This window comes from Chlorocebus sabaeus, chromosome 20 (genome assembly GCF_047675955.1).
Source record: "Chlorocebus sabaeus isolate Y175 chromosome 20, mChlSab1.0.hap1, whole genome shotgun sequence".
Classification (NCBI taxonomy): domain Eukaryota; kingdom Metazoa; phylum Chordata; class Mammalia; order Primates; family Cercopithecidae; genus Chlorocebus; species Chlorocebus sabaeus.
Window position 1 is genome coordinate 57,086,552 of NC_132923.1, and position 22,360 is coordinate 57,108,911.

The following is a 22,360-nucleotide window of genomic DNA, read 5'->3' on the forward strand; positions in this document are numbered from 1 at the left end:
TATGTCCACCAGTAGTGTTTTGTTGAAATCATTTAAGGTCTTCCATTTATCTTCACAAGATAGAAGTTGTTCTAAAATCCTTTGTGGATTAAGAACCGAAGATTTGAGATCAATGGAAACTTTACTGTCATGTATTTAAGAACTAGGAGCAATTGATTTATAAACATTTAAGCATAATCCTTCTTCAACATGACTCCTCACTTCTACACCCATTCAGTATCTTAATATAATTGTTATAATTAAATAATTTAAAACATAAAGGGACTTAAAACAGGAATGCTTCCATTTTTTTTTTTTACTGACATAAGAATTATCTTTAATTAGTATGCTAGTTTTAAAAACTGTATTTATTTTTAACTGGAAATATACATCTTATTAAACCTAATGCACAAGTAGTAAGGCATTCCCAAGTTACAAATGGAGTTACATAAATAAAAAATAAAATAATAAAAATAACTATTTCTAAGGAGCTTACTATGTATTGGAAACTGTGATGAATGATATATATGACCTAGTATAATATTGCAAACTTAGAAAATAAGCAATATAAAATAACTTATTTTTCAGATAACATGTTTGAAATGAGTGTAGAGTACATTTCTTTTCTTTTTCTTTTTTTTTGAGACAGGGTCTCACTCCCATTACCCAGGCTGGAGAGCCATGGTGTGATCACGGCTCACTGCAGCCTTGACTTCCCAGGATCAGGTGATCCCACCTCAGCCTCCTGAGTAGCTGGGACTACAAGCGCACCACCATGCCCGGCTAACTTTTTGTATTCTTAGTTGAGATGGGGTTTCGCCATGTTGACCACGTGGTGGCTAGATACTAAATAACTCAAAACTCCAAGTAATTTTTTATTTATCTAATTTATGTCTTTGTGTTATCTATCTGATAGAGTTACTTTCCCAATCTTTATTGCTGGATAGTCAAGTATCTGAAAAATTTAATAGATAGTAAAAGGTTAGTGTTCCACATTCTATAACTAATAAATATATCTAAGAAAAATCCAGTTAATTGTGAAAAAAAATATAATTGTGAAGATTAGGTAAGGCATAATGTGTAATTTAAATTCATGAATATATATAATTTAAAATCTTGCTATAAATTCATATTAATCTTTTACCTAATAACCATCATTTTGAAGTACTTTGATTATTTGATGATCACTTGATTTTATTTGGTTCCATTTTATTTTTTTCTTTTTATTCTTAAAATAACTCTAACCTACTTAAAATTTTTTTTGGGGGGGGTATGAAAATGCAAATGATAAAAATCACATTTCAATTAATTCTTGGTAGTAATCTGTGTCCCTTTTTTTCTATCCTAAATATGTATAAGCATGATAGGCATTTTATGAGTGCATATTGCTGTGCTCTCTGTATATATCATTAAATGTTCTGTAAAACATAAATTCAAGAAAATTTTCTGTTATTGACCTATGGTTGCTTTGAATCTTTCTGCTCATCAAGCTACATATTTGTTCATGTTTATATGTTTCACCTAGGGGCTTAATCATCTATTATGCCATTATTCTGTGGGAAAGTGTGTTCTGAATTGTGGATATGGGGTGAACCACACATCATCCCCCTATGCACTAGGCATGCATGAATGATGTCATGAAACTAGTGGAAGAAAGGAGGGTATATGGTAATATTTAAGAACATGGATTCTAGAGTAAGGCTACACAGGCACCAATGATAACTAGTTATGTGACCCTTGGTAAGTCAGTTGACCTCAATCAACTTCATTTTTCATACATTTTAAGTGAAAGTTATAATAGCATCTTTATTATAGGCTCCTAAGAGTTAAATGATAGAGTAATATAAATATTTAATACATTACTTTGCATATAGTTTATGTTGAGAGAACAAATAGGGAAATGCTATGGCCACCTGAGGCATATTACTTTGTTCCAAATATGTCTAGATGACCAAAATTCTTAGTTTATTACTTTTAAGTATACATTTTTAAGTGTATATATATGTATATATGTGTGTATATATGTACAATATATAAGTATATATTCGAGTGTTTATGTGTATATAGGTATACACATAGAGTTTTAATATTTATATTTCTGAAGAAAATTAAGATTCTATTATAGCTATTGCACATTAAACATGATGCATCTAAATATTATCACTAAATTAGCTATATTAAATTATAGTAAAAAGGCATATTTTAAACAGAATTATTGAGATACATTATGAAGGGTATAGTAATATATTTTCTGTATTTTTAGTGTGAGATGAGGTTTATAATTTTCCTTTAATGACTCTACTTAGTGGGAAAATAAGATTGGTTATAGATTCCCAAATAACTAAAGGTCTTAAATAGGCTGCCTATGAAGTGGTCTTATTTGAATTTGAGCAGTCACTCTGTATTACTTTGCTAAACTGTGCGGTTTATACGATAAATTTAAATCCACAAGTTTGTAATATACTAATGAAATCAAATGTTAATGTCCTACAATATGAAGGCATGTGTCTACTAGAATAAACATTCTGAAAAAGAGACACTATTTGTGTAAATCATCTTGAACCTCAATGTTCTTCAGCACAACTCATGCAGCAACAAGGTTAGATACTGTGTAGTTTCACTCATTTCCATCAACTTGATATTGCTTCTGATTTGTGTTTGCTTAATTTCTGTTTGACTTTGATGTTAAGCAAACTTAAAAATCTACAGATTCTATTAGCAACATCTTTGATCTTATGAATTTCAGCAAGTACCTATATAGGCCTGTCGATATAGTAAGTTTAAGTCCCAACTTTTAAAAAACTGGGCATATTCATAGATACAAAAAAAAAAAAAAAAAAAAAACAACAGAAACTGTGCATATGAGAGCCAAATATAGCAAATAAGAAGTAGTGGGAGATTTTGTTTGGTTGGTCACTGACTTTAAAAAAAAACTTTTTTATCTTTGTGAATAATTAAAAGGATGACTTTTAAAGAAAGTATACATTTCTTGACCCAAACATAATGATAATGAGATAGGACAATCACTGACCTTGAAATCAAAACTCTAGTTGTTTACTGGCATATGTGTTGTTTGGTAAATTTGTGCTTAAATTTCTTTTCAGAAATACAGATTTCTTAAAAGTTTTTTTTTGTTTGTTTTTGTTTTTTTTTTTTTTAGAGACAAAGTCTCACTCTGTCACCTAGGCTAAAAGTCTCATTCTGTCACTCAGGCTGGAGTGTAGTGGTACGATCATAGGTTACCGTAACCTTGAACTCCTGGCCTCAAGAGATCTTTTGATGTTGGCCTCCTTAATCCTATGGCCTCCTGAATAGCTAGAGGTGTAATTTTTGTTTGTTTGTTTGTTTCTTGTTTTGGTCTAGATGCCGTCTCCCTCTGTTTCCCAAGTCAGGTCAAATTCCTGGCCTCAAGCAATCTTCCCACTTCAGTCTCCTCAAGTGCTGGGATTACAGGTGTAAGCCACTGTGCCTAGCTGGGTATTTTATTTTAAAATCCTTTGAAATCAAACTTGAGAGATTGTGAAAAATTATCATAATCTTAAAATACATTTCTAATGTTACTATGCAATGAAGCATTCCTGAAAATTGTTTTATGTACTTTTGAACAATCAGCTAACTTGTTTCTATGATTTGAGAGCAACATAGCCATTATTCCTTTGGAGTAAGGTAAATCAAGTGAGATATTTTGGCTATTACTTTCTGAATTAAAATAAATTTGGGGTTAAAAGATGTTAAACTATAGCCTAGACATAAATAAGCAGTATGCATTCTACAACACATTTCATTACTTAAACCGAGTCAATATTGTTAGTGTAATGACTTCAATAAAAGTACAGAACTTGGAATATAAAGTACTTCACGGTCCTTTTTTTTTTTTTTTTTTTTTTTGAGACGGAGTCTTGCTCTGTCGCCCAGGCTGGAGTGCAGTGGCCGGATCTCAGCTCACTGCAAGCTCCGCCTCCCGGGTTCACGCCATTCTCCTGCCTCAGCCTCCTGAGTAGCTGGGACTACAGTCACCCGCCACCACGTCTGGCTAATTTTTTGTATTTTTAGTAGAGACGGTGTTTCACCGTGTTAACCAGGATGGTCTCAATCTCCTGACTTCGTGATCCGCCCGCCTCTGCCTCCCAAAGTGCTGGGATTACAGGTTTGAGCCACCGGCCCGGCCCTACTTCACTGTCTTAATGTGTGTTGCTTTACTGACTCTTCCTTACCTGGTAATGCAAGCACAAACTCCAATCACATATTGAAATCGTTAAAATATACAATGCAATAAAAAACACAATGTTTACTCTTACTTCCACTTAATATACCCATGGCACTTCAGACGGTTTGAAGGCATACACAGGTGAATGTGCTGAGATACTTAGATTCAGGTAAATGGAGTTCCCCAGAGAGAAGCAGAGACATAACTGGTGCAAATGTCGACCTTGCTGAAAAATTCACCACTTCTAAAAACTAAAATATATTTCTATACAATAAGCTCAAGCATTTTTACTTTTATTATTTCAATTTAAAAAAAACTGAAATCTCCTGGCTAGCACTTCTTTAGTGAATATTTACTCAATATTTTTAATATTGAGTAAATCAAATTTCTAGTCTCCCAAGCATTATATGTCTTGTGTTCTGAAGTTGTGCCATATAAACAAATTGTTTTTCTAATCATTTTGTATTTGTTAAGGTATATGAAAAGTTCAATCTAATCTGTCCGACATCATCAAATTTTTATTCCCTAACCTTGATTTTATTTGCAAACAAAATTCAATTTCCAAAGATATAAATTGTTACCTATATAACTGGATTATAGACTACAAATCAATACATTTGATATTATCATAGTTAACGTTTCAGAAAATTGTGTCACAAATAGTACTATACACTAGTCTTGTTTTATTCTTTTTAATAACCCAGTTTTAGTATCAATATTATGTTTTTATTTCAGCATAATCTTTCAAAGTGGAATAAAATGACATAATAACTTAAAACTTAACAAATTATGCTAAAGAATTTATCTACCTAGCTAAGTTATTTTTCTTGTTGAGTATTAGTTTTTATAATGCTACTATTCGCATCCCCTCCAGAAAAACTGATTAGAATTCTTATTTTGTTTTCATACAATAAGTCCCAGAAAGGATCCTTAAGGAGGATTAAGAAGAATTAGTCATTAAACCTAATTATAAAACTGAGATTTCTTATTAAGCACTTCCATATACATTATCGCCTTCTACAACCCCTATTATGTAGAAATTAATATTGCCACTTAATGGATTATGAAAGAAAGTTTTACAGACTTGCTGAAGTCATACACCTTGCAAGTAGCTGATCTAAGGCTCAAACACATTCTTCTCACTAAAGGAACAAAGTATCTTCCACCAGAGCAACCAATTAAAATTCAATATTTACTGTGCATCCACGTTTGACAATTAGTCATAAATGCTTAAGGGCATTGATAACCTTCCTCTGTCTCTTTCTGAAGCCCATGTACAAACAGATAGAGAATTTTACAGATGAGAAAATGGAGCCATAGAGAGATTAAAGTTCATGCTACAGGTAACAAGCTAGTAAGATCCAAAACTGAAATAGAAGAATGGAGGATTGTATTTTAAATCCAGCCTATCTAAAAATAAAACAAAACAAAAAAAAGTGACAGGATGCTATCCTAGTTACAGCACATTATTCCTTCCTAGTATGTTGGGTGTACAAGTGTTCCAGAAGTGCTTGTCCATCTCTATATTTGTTATATTTAGTCTCCCTTTTATTAGATTGGTGCAAAAGTAATGGTAGTTTTTGCCATAAAAAGTAATGGTCATATTATATTGACTCTCATTTATTATATTGCTTTTCTCTCATATTTTTAATAGCTTTATATTTCATTAAGTTCTGCTGTTCTCATTACTAAGTCCTTTACTAGTTTGTTATTATTATGTTTGGTTTTAATCAGGTGATTATTTTCTAACTACTTAAATGGACACATAGGCTTGCATTTAGGCTATCTTGTGCTTCTTTACATTAAAAGTGTTCTTGTGATGAAAACCTTAAATAAACTCCACATATTTTGACAAGTGCTTATATTTTTATTTAACACTGATAATTTTTAAATTTCTTTGAGACTTTCTTGTGTAAACCATGGGTTATTTTTAAGGGTGCTTTTTTCAGTTTCTTGAAACAAAATATTTTTTAAGGCTATTATTATTCCATCATAAACACACACACACACACACACACACACAAATGTCTGAGAACTCAGTCTATTTGTAAATTTTTTGAAATTTATTGAAACTTTCTTTTGTGACCTCACGGACAATAAGCTTCTATCATTATTTCACATGTTCTTAAAAGTCATATGTATTCCGAGTGACATCAGCAGAACAGTTGAATAAAAATCCCCAGACAGGCTGGGTGTGGTGACTCATGACTGTAATCCCAGTACTCTGGGAGGCCAAGGCAGGCAGATTGCTTGAAGTCAAGAGTTTGAGGCCAGCCTATCCCACATGGCGAAACCCCGTCTCTATTAAAAATACAAAAATTAGCCAGGTGTGGTGGCGGGCGCCTGTAATCCCTGCCACTTGGGAGGCTGAGGCAGGAGAATTGCTCAAACCCAGGAGGTGGAGGTCACACCATTGCACTCCAACCTGGGTGACAGAGGGAGACTCCGTCAGAGAAAAAAATAAAATAAAATAAAAATCCCCAGACAATTTTCCCCTACAAAGACACTGATTTAACAGGAATATATAGTCCAAAAAGCCTTAATGAGAACTCTGGAACCAATTAAGAGGTTGCAGCACCCTAAGCAAATGAAAAGCCACAAACAGCTGCATTCAAATTGTTACAAAAAAGAAAAAAAGCCTTTGCCTTTCACCCATGATAGCCCTATGTGCTATCAAGTCAGCATTATGTGCTCATTTTGTGTCCCTATATAACATTTTGGTAATTCTTACAATATTTTTAACTTTTTAATTATTATTATCATCTGTTATGGTGGTCTTTGGTCATTGATCTTTGATGCTACTATCATAATTGTTTTCGGGGTACCACAAGCTGCATGTATATAAGACAGCAAACTTACTAAATGTTGTGTGTGTTCTGACTACTCCACCAACCAGCCCTCCCCCCATCTCTCTCTCTCTCCTCAGTTCTCCCTGTTCCCTGAGACACAACAATATTGAAAATAGGCCATTTGCTAACCCTACAATGGCCTCTAAATGTTTAAGTGAAAAGAAGAGCCGCATGTTTTTCACTAAAGAGCTAGAAATGTCTAATTAGTGAGGAAAGCATGTCGGAAACTAAGATAAGCTGAGAGCTAGGTCTCTTGCACGGAACAGCCAATTGTGAATGCAAAGAAAAAGTTCTTGAAGGAAATTAAAAGTACTACCCCAGTGAACACAAAAATGATAAGAAAGCAAACTAGTTTTACTGCTGGCGTAGAGAAAGTTTTCTTGGACAGAAGATCAAAACAGCCACAACATTTCCCATCAGTCAAAGCCTAATTCAAAGCAAGACTCTAACTCTCTTCAATTATTGAAGGCTGGGAGAGGTTCAGAAGAAAAGTTCAAAGTTAGCAAAGGTTCGTTTATGAGGTTTAAGAAAAGCAGCTATAACAGAAAATTGCAAGATGAAACAGCAAATGCTGATGTAGAAGGTGCATCAAGTAATCCAGAAGATCTAACTACGATAATTGATGAAAGTGGCTATATGAAACAACAGATTTCCAAAGTATACAAAATAGTCTTCCATAGGAAAAATATGTCATCTAAGACTTTCATAGCTAGAGAGGAGAAATCAATGTCTGGCTTCAAAGGACAGGCTGACTGTTTTGTTAGGGGCTAGTGTGGCTGGTGACTTTAAGTGGAAGCCAATACTAATTTACTGTTCCAACCTAGGGTCTTTAAGAATTATGTTAAATCTACTCTGCCTGGGCTCAATAAATGGAGCAACAAAGTCTATATGACAGCACATCTGTTTAGAGCATGATTTAGTGAATATCTTAAACCCACTGTTGAGACCCACTGCTCACACAAAAAAATTCTTTTCAAAATATTACTGCTCATTGACAATGTATATGATCACTTAAGAGCTCTGACAGAGATGTACAAGGAGCTTAATGTTTTTTACATGCCTGATAACACAACATCCATTCTGCAGCCATGGTTCAACCAGTAATTTTCACTTTCGATTCTTATTAATAGATACATTTTGTAAGGCTATAGTGGCCGTAGATAGAGTGATTCCTTTGATAAGTTTGGGCAAAACAAATTGAAATTTTTCTGGAAAAAATGTATTATTCTAGGTGCCATTAAGAACATTTGTGATTGATGGGAGAGGTCAAAATATTAACATTAACAGGAGTTTGAAAAATGTTAATTCCAACTCTTATGAATGCCTTTGAGGAGTTTAAGACTTCACTGGAGGAAGTAGCTGCAAATGTTGTGGAAATAGCAAGATAACTAGAATTAGAAGTGAATCCTAAAGAAGTGATGAAATTCTGGCAATCTTCTGATAAAACTACAACAAATAAGGACCTACTTTTTATGGATAAACAAAGAAAGTGGTTTCTTGACATGAAATCTACTCCTGGTGAGGATGTTATGAACATTGTTGAAATGATGACAAAGGATTTAGACTATTACAGAAACTTAGTTAATAAGGCAGTGGCAGAGTTTGAGAACATAGACTTCAATTTTGAAAAAAATTCTGCTGTGGGTAAAATGCTATCAAACATCATCACATGCTACACAGAAATCTTTCATGAAAAGAAGCATCAATCAGTGCAGCAAACTTCATTGTTTTATTGTAAGAAATTGTCACAGCCATTCCAACCTTTAGTAACCACCACATTGATCAGTCAGCAACCATCATCATCGAGGCAACACCTTCCACCTGCCAAAAGATTATGATTTGCTGAAAGTTCTGATGATTGTTAGTAATTTTTAGCAATAAAGTATTTTTAATTAAGGTATGTACATTTTCTAGACACAATGCAATTGCACACTTGTTAGACTTCTGTATCGTATAAACATAACTTTTATGTGTACTGGGAAGTCAACACATTTGTGTGACTCACTTTATTTCAATATTTGCTTTATTGTGGTAGTCTGGAACTGAGCCTACAATCTCTGAGGTATGCCTGTATAAGTTAACACTACTGTACTGCACACTTAAAAATGTTAAGATGATAGATGTTATGTGATATGTTATGTGATGTGTTAAGATGATAGATGTTATGTGTTATTTACTTTGTTTCACAAACAACAAACAAATAATTTTAAAATGCATGTTTTAAAATAAATATGTTAAATTCAGAAACTACATGTTTTGAAATTTTTTATTTCTTTCCGTATTTCTGAGAGTAGTTTTGTATAGCTAAGGCTAAATTATTAAGCATATGAAAATTGCTGTTAATTATACCTTGTTAATCTCTGGGATTGGATTGATTCTACCAGCTACCATAAGACTAGTTAACAATGAACAGAACAATTTCGTAATTGGGATTAAAGTCTTCTGGTTAAAAGAATATTAGAACGTGACGACTTCATCAAATATGCTTTGAAAGAGGTAATATTTTATACAAAATTATAATGACAAGTTTACATAGGGATGTAAATTTCCAAATGATTTATGTGAATTTATAAAATTTATTTTTATTTGGTAATGTAGTTGTGATTTCAACATTTTGTAGGTGGACGATGTGAATGTGAAATCAAAATGAAAGTTGTTTTGTGAGATGTAGTGTGCTTTCTTTCTCTTTTTATATCTAAAGAAAAATCACATTTCACTGTTAGTTTTGTCAAAACTCTTATGTTATCTTTTTATTATGACGTATAACCTATTGATTTGTTTCCCTATCATTTATGGCCCTTATTGTATTTGTATGAAGAAATTATTTTTAAAGAATACATTCTTTCTATTTTTTCATTTTAATTTTGACTATTAACATAATAATGATTTATTTTGATTATTTGTCTTGAATTTTTTTAACTTCTGCTTTCAAACTCTGTCTTATTTTAAATGTAGACAATATATTATATATAATGTTTTTACAAATAGCATTTCTGTACTTTGAATTATAGTTTAATTCATTTTTAATTGTAATTGGTGTTATATTTACACTTACTATATCATCTAATGTTTATTTTTTTTCATTTTTTTATTTTCTGTTTTATCTTTTGTTACCTGGATTACATTTTCTTATTCTATTTATGTGCTTAATAAACATATACATATATAATTATATAAAGCATACATATTCTGTATGTTGTATATGTTTTGGTATATTATAATTCTAATTTTATAATATTTTCCCATAAGTTGTAATGGTAAAAATATTACAGTTTTTACATTATAAATTATATTTTTATTATTTTAACAAATATCCCTGTTTGCATGTAAAGTTATATTGGAATAATTGGAAATCTAATTAAACAACTCTTCTCTTAATACTTCCACTTTTTTTCTTTTTCTGGTAACTTCCAGAACACGAATTTTTTCTTTAGTAATGTGGTAGATTAATTTATTTGTCTTAATTCTTCATTTCTTCCCTATAGTAGATGTTTAATATACATCTGTGCTTTTTCTCAAGTGGCTTTGAGGTCCTACTCCTACAACAGGCAAAGCGTACAGTGCAGCCATAGTGACTTTCAGCTTAGCATAGAGATTTTCTTTAGTAGTAGCAACGTGAGTGGATGTGAAATAAACAAAGGATTGAAATGTGCTCACTTGTTTTGACTTGCTCTATTATGATTCTACCAGTTACCGTAAGACTAGTTTATAATGAAAAGACATGTAAATGAAAAATATTAGTTGCTTTGGTCTTTGAAATTTAAAAATTTTTAAATTATTTCAGAGTGCCTAACAGTAGAAGCTGTTTATATACTTCTATTAAGCCTATAAATCTAGTTACTTTATAATTACCTTCTCTAATATAGATTGTTCACCCAAAGCAATTTATAAAGTATAAGATAGTGACCTGAACCCACCACTCCACTTAGAAAGAGTTCATTGACAAAGCCTTTGAAGATCCCTGTGTTCCCCTTTCTTATAATCCTGTTTCTCTCCTATCCTAAATTTTATGTTTCTATTACTTAACTTTAAAATTTTATTATTCATGTATATATCTTTATATATACATGTATACATGAATATTGTATGTGTATAATATACATATGGATACATACAATCCATATTATATGTGTGTCACATATGTCTCTAAATAACTTTAGAGATATTTATTATTTTGAGAGCATTTCTTATATTTTATTCAGAGTTATGATTAATTGGTTGATTGATTTGACAGTAGTTATAGTAGTTGTTGAGTGAATCTCTAAGGGCCATCAATTTTCTCTCTTTTTTAGTAATCCCAGTCTTGAAATTTGGAAGGAAAACTAACTCATCGGCCTCATCATACATGGACCAAGTAGTCAAAAATACACTTTAATATTTTGTATAAAGAATTCTTTAAAGTGTTGTTCTTTTGATATCAAGATTTTTATGATCTAACTGATTATAACTACAGACTTTTTTTCCATTATACTCAAGAATGATGAATGACCGAAAAGGCACTCTATAGAAATCTGATTATTCTAATCTAGTTTAAAATTAGAGGACTCTGAGGCAGTAATTTTGAGTAACAAAGCAAAGATTATTTTGTGATTCCAGACTCCTCCTTTATTTAATTAAAGTTGTTTAAAAAAAAAAAATTGGGATTAAAGTGTTCTGGTTAATAGAATATTAGAACATGACCACTTCATCGAATATGCTTTGAAAGAGGTAATATTTTATACAAAATTATAATGACAAGTTTGCAGAGGGATGCACATTTCCAAATGATTTATGTGAACTTATAAAATTTATTTTTATATGGTAATGTAGTTGTGATTTCAACATTTTGTAGGTGGAGGATGTGAATGTGAAATCAAAATGAAAGTTGTTTTGTGAGATGTAGTGTGCTTTCTTTCTCTTTTTATATCTAAAGAAAAATCACATTTCACTGTTAGTTTTGTCGAAATTCCTTGTTGTCTTTTTATTATGACATATAACCTATTGATTTGTTTCCCTATCAATTATGGACCTTATTGCATTGGTATGAAGAAAGAAATGCTAAAATGAGTAATAGCAGTGGAGTGTTTTAGTTTCACAATGCAATTTTATTCTAATTATTGGTGTCATTTTAGTTTGTGTACTCCACAGCCTAGTATCAGACAAGAAAGAAGGTAGTCATGAATACTGTTTAAAACACAAAACTTCCAAGTATCCTTTGAAATAAAGTAAAGATTCATCATTTGCTCACTATTTTATTAGGATGTTATTTGGGTTTTAATATCAGGTAGTATTATAAGATACAGAAATATTTCCTCAAAAATATTTATTACCTTATTAAGGTAAACTGTCTTCCCTGCCGGTGGACAATATTTTACAGTTAAAAATACAGAATTCTATAAACTTCACAGTTGGAGTCCAGCCACTTTTTAGCTGACAACACTGTAACGATTACTTTCATTCTAATTTTAAAGACAATAGTAGCAGCACTTCAATTAACCAATTAATCAAAATAATATTCAAGTTTCTGCACATCTAGTTCATAAAGGCTCTCCCTACAGCACATTATTTCAAATGAATGCCACCTCCTGCTACGGTGGGTGTTCTGCTGCCCTAGAAAAGCAAAGGAGTTAGCTCTTTCCACTGCAATGAAAAAAGTTAACAACACTGACACTTAAGTGACCATAATTAGTCCACTGAGATTAATTCAAGAACTTTGTACCTCTCCTAGTACCATCGTCAGACTTATAGCACCCTCTAAATTGCAGCAGCTCATTGGTTCATTTTCCAAATGGTGTTCTCATTAGAATGCTCTAGAAGCTCAATTTTTTCAAAATGATCTTGGGTACTGCAGGAAGCAGCCTCAATCAAAGAAAGCCTAGAGGGAGACCTTATGTCTTCAAATTGTGGTGTATTTTCTCAGTGTTCATATGAGAAAGACAAATCAAATGACCGCATATTAAAAATAAATTATGGTGATTGATAATGTGAAGTAACATATAAATATGTTTTCTGGTCACATATCACACAACAGACATGTTAATTTTATTTTAAAGCCTTTGTATGGTGGTAGAAAAAATATATAAAACTTTTTTAAAGATTATTTTAAAAATGCAAAGAGTATTTTTTTAAAACTGTTTTAAATACATTTCCTCTAAAAACTTGGGAAATCAAAGTCAATTATCTGTAAATGTGCCCTAAAATTATTAAACGCATTTTGGTGAGTATAGAGGAAAGGAAGCAGCAGAGTAATGAAAGAGACAAAGATAATTTTAGCACAGTAGGAAATATGAAAGAAGTGAAATGTCCACTAACATACGCAAATTTCTCAATGTTTCACTTTATTTTTGAGCCAACATACAAAACAGTATCTATGAGAAATCAGAAGACTTGCCTATACATTGAGGAAGTAGACAAATGCTGATTTTCAAAAGCAAAACTCTATTATTTGTTAAGGATGTCTTCAGTCACTATAGCACCTAAAACAGTTTTGGATAGATTTAAGAATACATTATTCGACTCTTAACTTTAGAATTTGTTGCTTCACACCATTGAGAAACTTAAATATGCAGCTGATTTAAGAGATATGGGGACACAAATAATGACATCAGAGGCCTGTTTCTCCATTTCTCAGCCCTGCTTATTTCTATATAGACATCTGGTTATAGTCAGTATTGTCCTCCTGAACAACACAATCACCATTATTTTAACCTCAGTGACCCGAATAGGGAAGTACATGCTCTCACCTAAGTTACATCAAGAGAAAGGGATAATATTTTCAACAAAAAAGTTTTGGTATTGAGCCATTTGGTGATCTATCCATTCTTAAGCCAATCACTCCGGCCAGAGTCACAAGACCATTTTCAGAATAATCCCACTGAGAAGACATTCTATGGATTCTATCACAAAATAATGTGATTCTGCTACCAGGAAAATAATGAAAGGGATACTGAAGCAATGAAAACAGAAATAAAATATTCATCCCAGAGAAGGGGATACCAAAGACATATGAATTTGTTACTGATCTGATGCAAAATTTTTATACAGATTAGCTCACAGATGCTTTGTGGACATTAAGAATGTCAGAGATAATTAGGAAAAGCCATTGAATGTTCATTGATATAAAAATGAAATATCTATCATTTACAGACAATCCTCATGTACTTTCTGAAAGGATTTTGAGACTGGTAAATCAAGAGGGCTTTATAGATATAATGCACTTGAAATCTTTCATAATAAATTAGTGGAAAACGTGATGAAATTTAGACTAAGAACATTTCATTAATGGTAACTACTTAAACAACCTTACCAGAAAATGTTCGCTAATGTATCAATATTAACCTGAAGGGAATTGTTTAAGGTTTTGTTCCAGATCTTAATTCAATTTTTTTCAATGTCTTTTGATGAAGATACTGAAAATAGGTTAGTGACTTGTGTGGGTTATAGAAAACTTGTGGGGGTAATGATACGTTGGATGTCATATCTGAGATCTAAAAATAACCTAACACAGTAGATTAACAATGTAAATGGTGATGAGATAAAAGTTCATTTAAACCTTAACATATAGAAAAAAATTACAACAAAACTTTTACACAGCCTGTTGGTTATGCCTAAAGGTGAACATTGTGTATTAACTCATTAGACTGAAGAACACTAGCGTGACAGAACCTCAATACACGTTAGCAATGCCATACTTCTGCGAAAATGAATTAAAATTATGATAGCAAGTGTTAATAAATGTTATATTGTGATAATGATAGGTGGTATTTGGGTTTGAGTGCTGTCATAGTCTTAGAGATAAATTTGAGTGTGTACAAAGGAGACTGTTAGAAGAAAACAGCTGAAGATGTTCCTATTGGAGGGGAGAATATTTAGGGGAAAAATAAAAACTACTTACAAGTACTTGAAAAACTTTCACATAATTTGGAATTCAGGCTTATTCTTTCTGCTTCCAAAGCCTGTATTAATATTTGAAGTTTAGAAGTCTGGGAAATTTTTCTTCCAGACATTTTGATTTTTGCTTTAGTTTTGCAATGATTTTTTTAAAATGCTTTCATTAATTACTCAATTTCCTATGATGATAAAACGTCAGTCTGAGATTAGGAAGCCATTTATTTGTGTCATTGAAAGGGAATTCCATGCAACAAATATTTGACTGGACTAGGTAACTTTAAATCCAAGTTCAAAATATTACTGCTTTGAATTTCTATAAAATTTTTCATAACTGAATGAAGAGGGGGTTGGACATATCTGGCTGAAAGAGTAGTTTCTAAGGAAGGTCACAGAGAAATAGCGTATCTAGCTGGCAGTAACAACTTATCATTTTACAAAATGTAGAGTTAAAGACTAAAACACAAAGGATCCTTTAACGTTTATGAGATAAAGAAGAAATGTCTCTTCCTAGAATTGTTTTAGGGTGGAGAACTGTGTAGACAGTTTTATAAAAGCAGCTATTAAAGATAGTGAAAGTAGAGATTAGCAGTCTGAATTAAGGTTAGTACTAATTAGGGATTACTCCTTTATTATAGAACATTCAATATATTTATTAGTTTATAACATACAGGAAAGTTAAAATGTATTACCAAAAAAAGGAAAAAGAAATACCTGCTTTCATACCGTTCATCTTAAAATGGATCCTTTAAAACCCTGTGTGCTCTGCTCCAATTAGATCTTTCATTTCCCAGCAGAGGTGAACACTACTCAATTACTCAATTATGTGTATATTTTCCATTTGCTTTTTTGTATAGTTTTATCAAAAAACTGCATATCACTATATAATATGTTTGTGTTTTACACAATTTGACAATTACACTAATTGGTTTTTGTATGTATTCTTCTGCGACTTCTTTTTTCAGATCAGAAATTCATCCAAGTTGTTGTATGAGCTGTAGACCGTTCATCATCACTAGTACTAGATTCCATTGGATTTTATGTATCTACTCCGCTCCTCATGGAATTGTTTTTTGTTTTTTCTAGTTTTTCATATGTCTGTAGTTGCACAAATGCAAGTGTATCTTCATAGTAATGGTACTCAAAGTTTGTCCTATGGCCAGCAGTATCACTTGGGAACTTGTTAAATAGGCAAATTCTTCAGACTCACTCCAGACCTGCTGAATCAAAAACTCTGGGGGCAGTGGGGTACAGTTTTTAACAACCTGTCCAGGTGAATCTGATGCACTTTCAAGTGTAAAAAACCACTGATATCTAGTATATTTCTAGGAATGAAATTGTTGGGTCACACTTTATAAATCTTCATGATAATACATGTTTTTCTAAAATGGTTATACAAATTTTCAACTCACACAAAATTTAATATAAGCTTCCATTGTTCTATTTCTTCTAACAGTTGACATTGTCTGACTTTTCATAGTTTTCTAAGAATTTTTGAAACATATATGGATAACCAATTCTATTGAATACTCTTTTGTTGTATCTACTACTATAATAATATTTTTCACTTTTAGTATATTAATGTAATGAATAAATTATGTTGACTGTTTAATCTTAAATTATTTTAGCACTTCTGGTGTAAACCTACTTTTGTCTACTTTTATATGTTGGTGGCTTCTATGTCCTAATATTTTTTATTTTTGCATCCACATTCATAAATGATATTGGTCTATAATTTTTTCATTTCCATGAACATTTTGTTTGACTTTTAAAATGAACTGGGTCTGGTTGTTTTTTGATTTGCCTGTTTAGTTTTTGGTGCTTGGGAAGATATTTATAATTAACAATTTGATTCCTTCAATGGTTTTGAACTATTTACGATTTTATTTTTAATACTTAATCATTTATATTTTATTGAGAATTTATCTACTTTTCATCTTTAAATTTATTGGCAAATATTGCCCATGATTTTCTCTTATTACTGAAAAAATATAATTTGCATCTGTATAGTTACGTCCCTTTTTCATTCCAAATAATCTTTAGGTTTTTTCTGTTTACTTTGCTAACCTCATATGTTACTTTCTTTTAGTCGTTTTAAGGCAGTAGGACATTTTGCTCAGTGGCCCCCAAATCAAAGGAATTTATTTCAGATTCAAATATAGCCAGCATTTGTTTTGTGCTACAAGAAAAGTAAAAAGAAAATGTGTTCACGGTTTTGGAGGATAAAGCTATATATACTATAACAATTCAAGATTGATGAGAACAGGATTTTTATTAGTCTTACCCATGTACCTCTAATTTTTAGGTTAGTGTCTATAATCATGCTTACCTAGTGCTCAGTACATTTCTTTTTAAAGAAGGAACTGACTTATTGAAGAGTATGCACTCTTTGAATTCAGCGCCCCACCCTCCCACACACCTTGACAAGAAAGTGGTATCTTTTCAACAGTTCTTCTGACTAAAAATAAATTGATTCTGTAAAATAACTATACAATTATTCAGCACTGTATTACCAGAAAGATTTCTTGTGGGTTTTAATGCAAGTAATTGCGAAATGTGAAATAAGTGCAAATTAGGTAACTACACTTACCTAGTAAGCACATTGTTTGCTTACTCAAACTTCTACTGTCTCTATTTCTAAAGTGACATCACTGTTACTGGCAAATGTGGATATCTTAACCATGTTCACTGAAACTAGTGTATCTATCCCTGTGTCTATATTAAAATTACCAGAAGAGCTTTAAATACCCCTGATCAATTGAATAGGAATCTCCCTAAATTGGACCTGGGCACAGAAGATTCAAATGTGTAGCAGTGTTTGAAAACCACTGACATTAGTTAGACATTTGTCACACCTTATGCTTTAAATTCATTTGTACTGTTGACTTACATGGGCCTTTATTAGAGGAGCAGCGTATTGAGGTCAAAAACCACTACAGCTAATAGCAGAGTACTCTTCCTGAACTAATTCAACCATTATAAGACACTTCAAAAGCAATTTCCTAATCTGTATTTTCACCCTGTTGAAAAGGCTTAAATAGTATCCTATGCTTTGTCAAACATTTTCCCATGTTTTATATTTGATGCTTAATATATTTATCTTACCTTAAGCTCTTTCCTGATGTTAGTGAATGCTAATCTATTTTTAATAAAACTAGTCAGTCTCAGTTGGTAGTCAACAACAACAACAACAACAAAGATTGCTAATGTCTTGTGAAGCGTGGCAGAACATGACACCTAAAATATGCCACTTTGGTATAAGTATTATTTTGAGCTAAGGCATGTGAAAAACAGAAAGTGCAAGAAGGACACTCTGACTTCCCCTTTTTCATCCTGAAAGAGGGAAATAAAGCCACTCTATGGAAGCTGTCGTTCTTATACCAGAAGGAAATTAGCATTCTTACGATCAGGAATGGCGCGTACAGACTCAGGGAAATCTGTAAACCTTGTAAACTAACGCTGACCTTCCTTGTTACTTTTCCACCATTAACTGCCATATCTCAAGTCCCTTTGTCTTGTCACATTTTCATAATTTACTACTTTTTGTTCAATTCAGTATACAAACTCAACCTTTTTTTTTTTTTTTTTTTTTTTTTTTTTGAGATGGAGCCTCACTCTATCACCCAGACTGGAGTGCAGTGGCGTGAGCTCAGCCCACTGCAAGTTCCGCCTCCCGGGTTCACGCCATTCTCCTGCCTCAGCCTCCGAGTAGCTGGGACTACAGGTACCCACCACCACGCACGGCTAATTTTTTGTAGTTTTAGTAGAGATGGGGTTTCAATTTGTTCGCCAGACTGGTCTCGCTGTCCTGACTTCGTGATTCGCCCACCTCGGCCTCCCAAAATGCTGGGATTACAGGCGTGAGCCGCCGCGCCTGGCCTAAACTCAACTCTTAACTGCTCCTTTGGGTCTTGATTCTTTTGTGGGGACTCCCATGTCAATGTAAAATTTATAAAGTGCGTATGCATTTATCCCATGAATCTATCTTATGTCAGTTTAATGCTTACATCCAACTGGAGACCCTAAGAAGGTAGTGGAGTAATTTTTTCTTCCCTATACTTGAAACCAGCATTAAAACTCTTAGTAACAAAAGGACCTCAGATTGCAGTGAGTGGTGTGGCAGAAGGAATGAGAGGGCATATTTTTAAAATGCAACTGACTTTAATCCATAAATAAGTACTTTTGTGAAAGAAAATGAGAAATGTTCATTTAATTGCTTCTGTCATAATTTAACTTGCATCATATATGTAGCTATTCTTTTCTTAGCCAGTCTTGCTTTTATCAGTCGAATCAGATAATTTCACTTTTTTTTTTTTTTTTTTTTAGCAAGTATAAGGCATAAGGTAATCATTGTCCAAAATACCTTCATAAACTAACTTGAGTTTGGAGATCTCTTTTTGTGACAATTTGCCGTGTAATTTTGTTCTTGAGAGAAAACATTTATTGTAGACTATGGTAGACAACTGTCTACCTTTCTTGTTTACTATTTGGGAACCCTTCCTGATTTCATTCTAAGGATTTGAATGAGACTTATCTCATCACCCAGCACTGTAGGTGAGCTCCATAAGCAGGTCTGTCCATCCAGTATATCTCATCTAATTTTATACTGTGGAGGGACACAGTGAGGAGCCCATGACCTGAGGAAGGCAAAGGAGATTCATTTCTAATGGGTAAAGCTATGAAGGCAACAAAAGGTGGCCATCTTCACCACTTTTGAAGAAAATTTGATTTATAATGACACAATTACAGAAGAAAGTAGAGCTGAGAATTCAAAGGTAAGGCCAGGAGTGGTGGCTCATGCTTGTAATCCCAGTACTTTGGGAGGCTGCTGCGGGTGGATCACAAGGTCAGGAGATCGAGACCATCTTGGCCAAGATGGTGCCAACATGGTGAAACCCTGCATCTATTAAAATACAAAAAAATTAGCTGGGCATGGTGGTGCCACCTGTAGTCCCAGCTACTCAGGAAGCTGAGACGGGAGAATCACTTGAACCCAGGAGACTGTGGTTGCATCGAGCCGAGATCGAGCTACTGCACTCCAGCCTAGCAACAGAGTGAGACTCTGTTTCAAAAAAAAAAGAAAGAAATGCAAAAGATCTCTAATTATGTATATTGAGTATTTAGAAACAACTATTTCCAATATACTTTTTAGTATGTAGATAATACATTCCCTTATCAGGCTAATACTTAGCTGTTTTTGCCAATTGCAAGAGTTTTGATTGCTACAATACTATCAATTTTTAAATGCTATCATTTGTGAGAAGTAACCTTGCAATATTTTATGTGCCAAATAGGAAAGAAAAATTAAAAGTTATCAATTAAGCATTGTGCAATGACTCTCCAGTATCAAATTGGTGAAAATTTTAAAAACCGGTCAAATAGAAACAATGATTCACATATAGTATCACAAATATTGAAGAAAAGAGTTTTGCAAATGAAATATCCTCAAATGTGCAATTACAGAGACTGAGATGGTGGATGATATACCTCAGGTTATAAAGAGCCAGTGATTTTCACATGATAAATTTTTAGTTGTTGGATACTGTGACTCATGCCAAGTGTTTATTTTTGCTGGAACTTTAAGAGAATTAATATAAAAATAAACGGATATGTAAATCAGTTGATTACTCATGACTTTAAGTAAATTCCTTCAAATGAGATAGAATCTGATCTGAACAGAACATTGGAAAACACACACACACTCACACACACACCCCTTAACATAGAGAAAAGAATTTTACCCCAGGGATATGGTTTGGCTGTGTCCCCACCCAAATCTCATCTTAAATTGTAGCTCCCATAATTCCCATGTGTCATGAGAGGGACTCAGTGGGAGGTAAGTGAATCATGGGGGGCAGATATTTCCCATGCTGTTCTCATGACAGTGAATAAGCCTAACGAAACCTGATAGTTTTATAAAGGGTAGTTCTCCTATACAAGCTGTCTTGTCTGCCACCATGTAAGATGTGACTTTGCTTCTCTTTCACCTTCAGCCATGATTGTGAGGCCTCCCCAGCCACGTGAAACTGTGAGTCAATTAAACTTCTTTTCTTTATAAATTATCCAGTCTTGGGTATGTCTTTATTAGCAGCATGAAAACAGAATAATATACCCAGTTTTCATCATTTCAGATATCTGACAGTATGATAGTCATGTACATTTTATTGCTTAAAAGTCCTATTCCAAGCCCTGCACTAAAGGAAGGAAGCTGAAAACAAAAGAGAATAAGTTCCAAGACAGAGACAGAATTTGGCCATGGATACCTCCCCAGTATCTTCAGATTTACGCAAACTGTCTAAAAATGGTAAAAATTAAGTCCACCACAAAAAAATAAGCAGTTAATTGAGTTTCACTCTGAGGTAGGGGTAGATTAACCGTATTGTTTTAGATGTGAAAACCCAGACAGAAGCCACTTAGAGCCCAGCACCTATGCTGGAATACAGATTAAAAGCTTTTAGATACTTGCCTTTGGTACCATCCCAAGGAGTAAATTGAGAGAAAACTGATGGGAAAAATCGCTGCACCAAGTTAGGTATAGGTGTTTTAAAATTGTTCTGTATTGAATAAAAAATGTGAATGCTGGGAAGCAAGCGATTGGGGAATATCTGCAATTAGTTCTGTCTGATCTGAATCTCTACATGCCAAGCTCCCCATCAGTATATATTGTCCCAGTGCAGTATGAAATCTAGGTTGGGCACATGACCAAAACCTAATTGGATAACTCCTAGCACTAGTCACAATATTCATTAAGAAAGCAAACAATGACTTCGTCTAAGCCGATGAAGGTTAACCCTGATGTTTGTTGAAGATATTAGCAAGAAGTGCCTTCTTGGCTCTAAAACTTCTACCTATACAAACAATTTAGTTTAAGTCATGTTTAAACTAAGAATTAAGTCAAAGAGAAAAGCAGAACTTAATGAAGAAATCAAAGCCATAACAAAACTATTTGGGTCCCCAGATTTGTGCCTTAAGATAGCTTCATCCTTGGACTTTTTAGTTATTTGAGCCAATAAACTCCTTTTGTATTGCTAAATCTTGTTTAATTTGATTCTTTTCATTTGTCATCAAGTTAAGTAAGAACATAAAGTAGTAGTCACATACTCAAAAGCTGTTGGGACCAGGACCATCACACAAATAAAAGGAGTGAGAAACTGAGAAGGTTATAAAACCATAGGGATGAGCTGGGCCTGTGTGAATAAAAGAACATGTGACTGACCACAGGGAACATCAACACTCTGCTATACTGATTGTGGGAATGCAGACAATAATTTCATTTTTCTGGCCTTTAGATAATGACATGAATTTTAATATGAAGTCTTCTAAATTTGAATTTCTGGCAAAGCATATTATTTATTATTTAATAAAATACATCATCTAGGCCAGATCTTAGTAGGCCATGATTTTGTATATAATTACTTAAAATAAGCAAATGATAATTTATCCATTCACATTAGAAAAT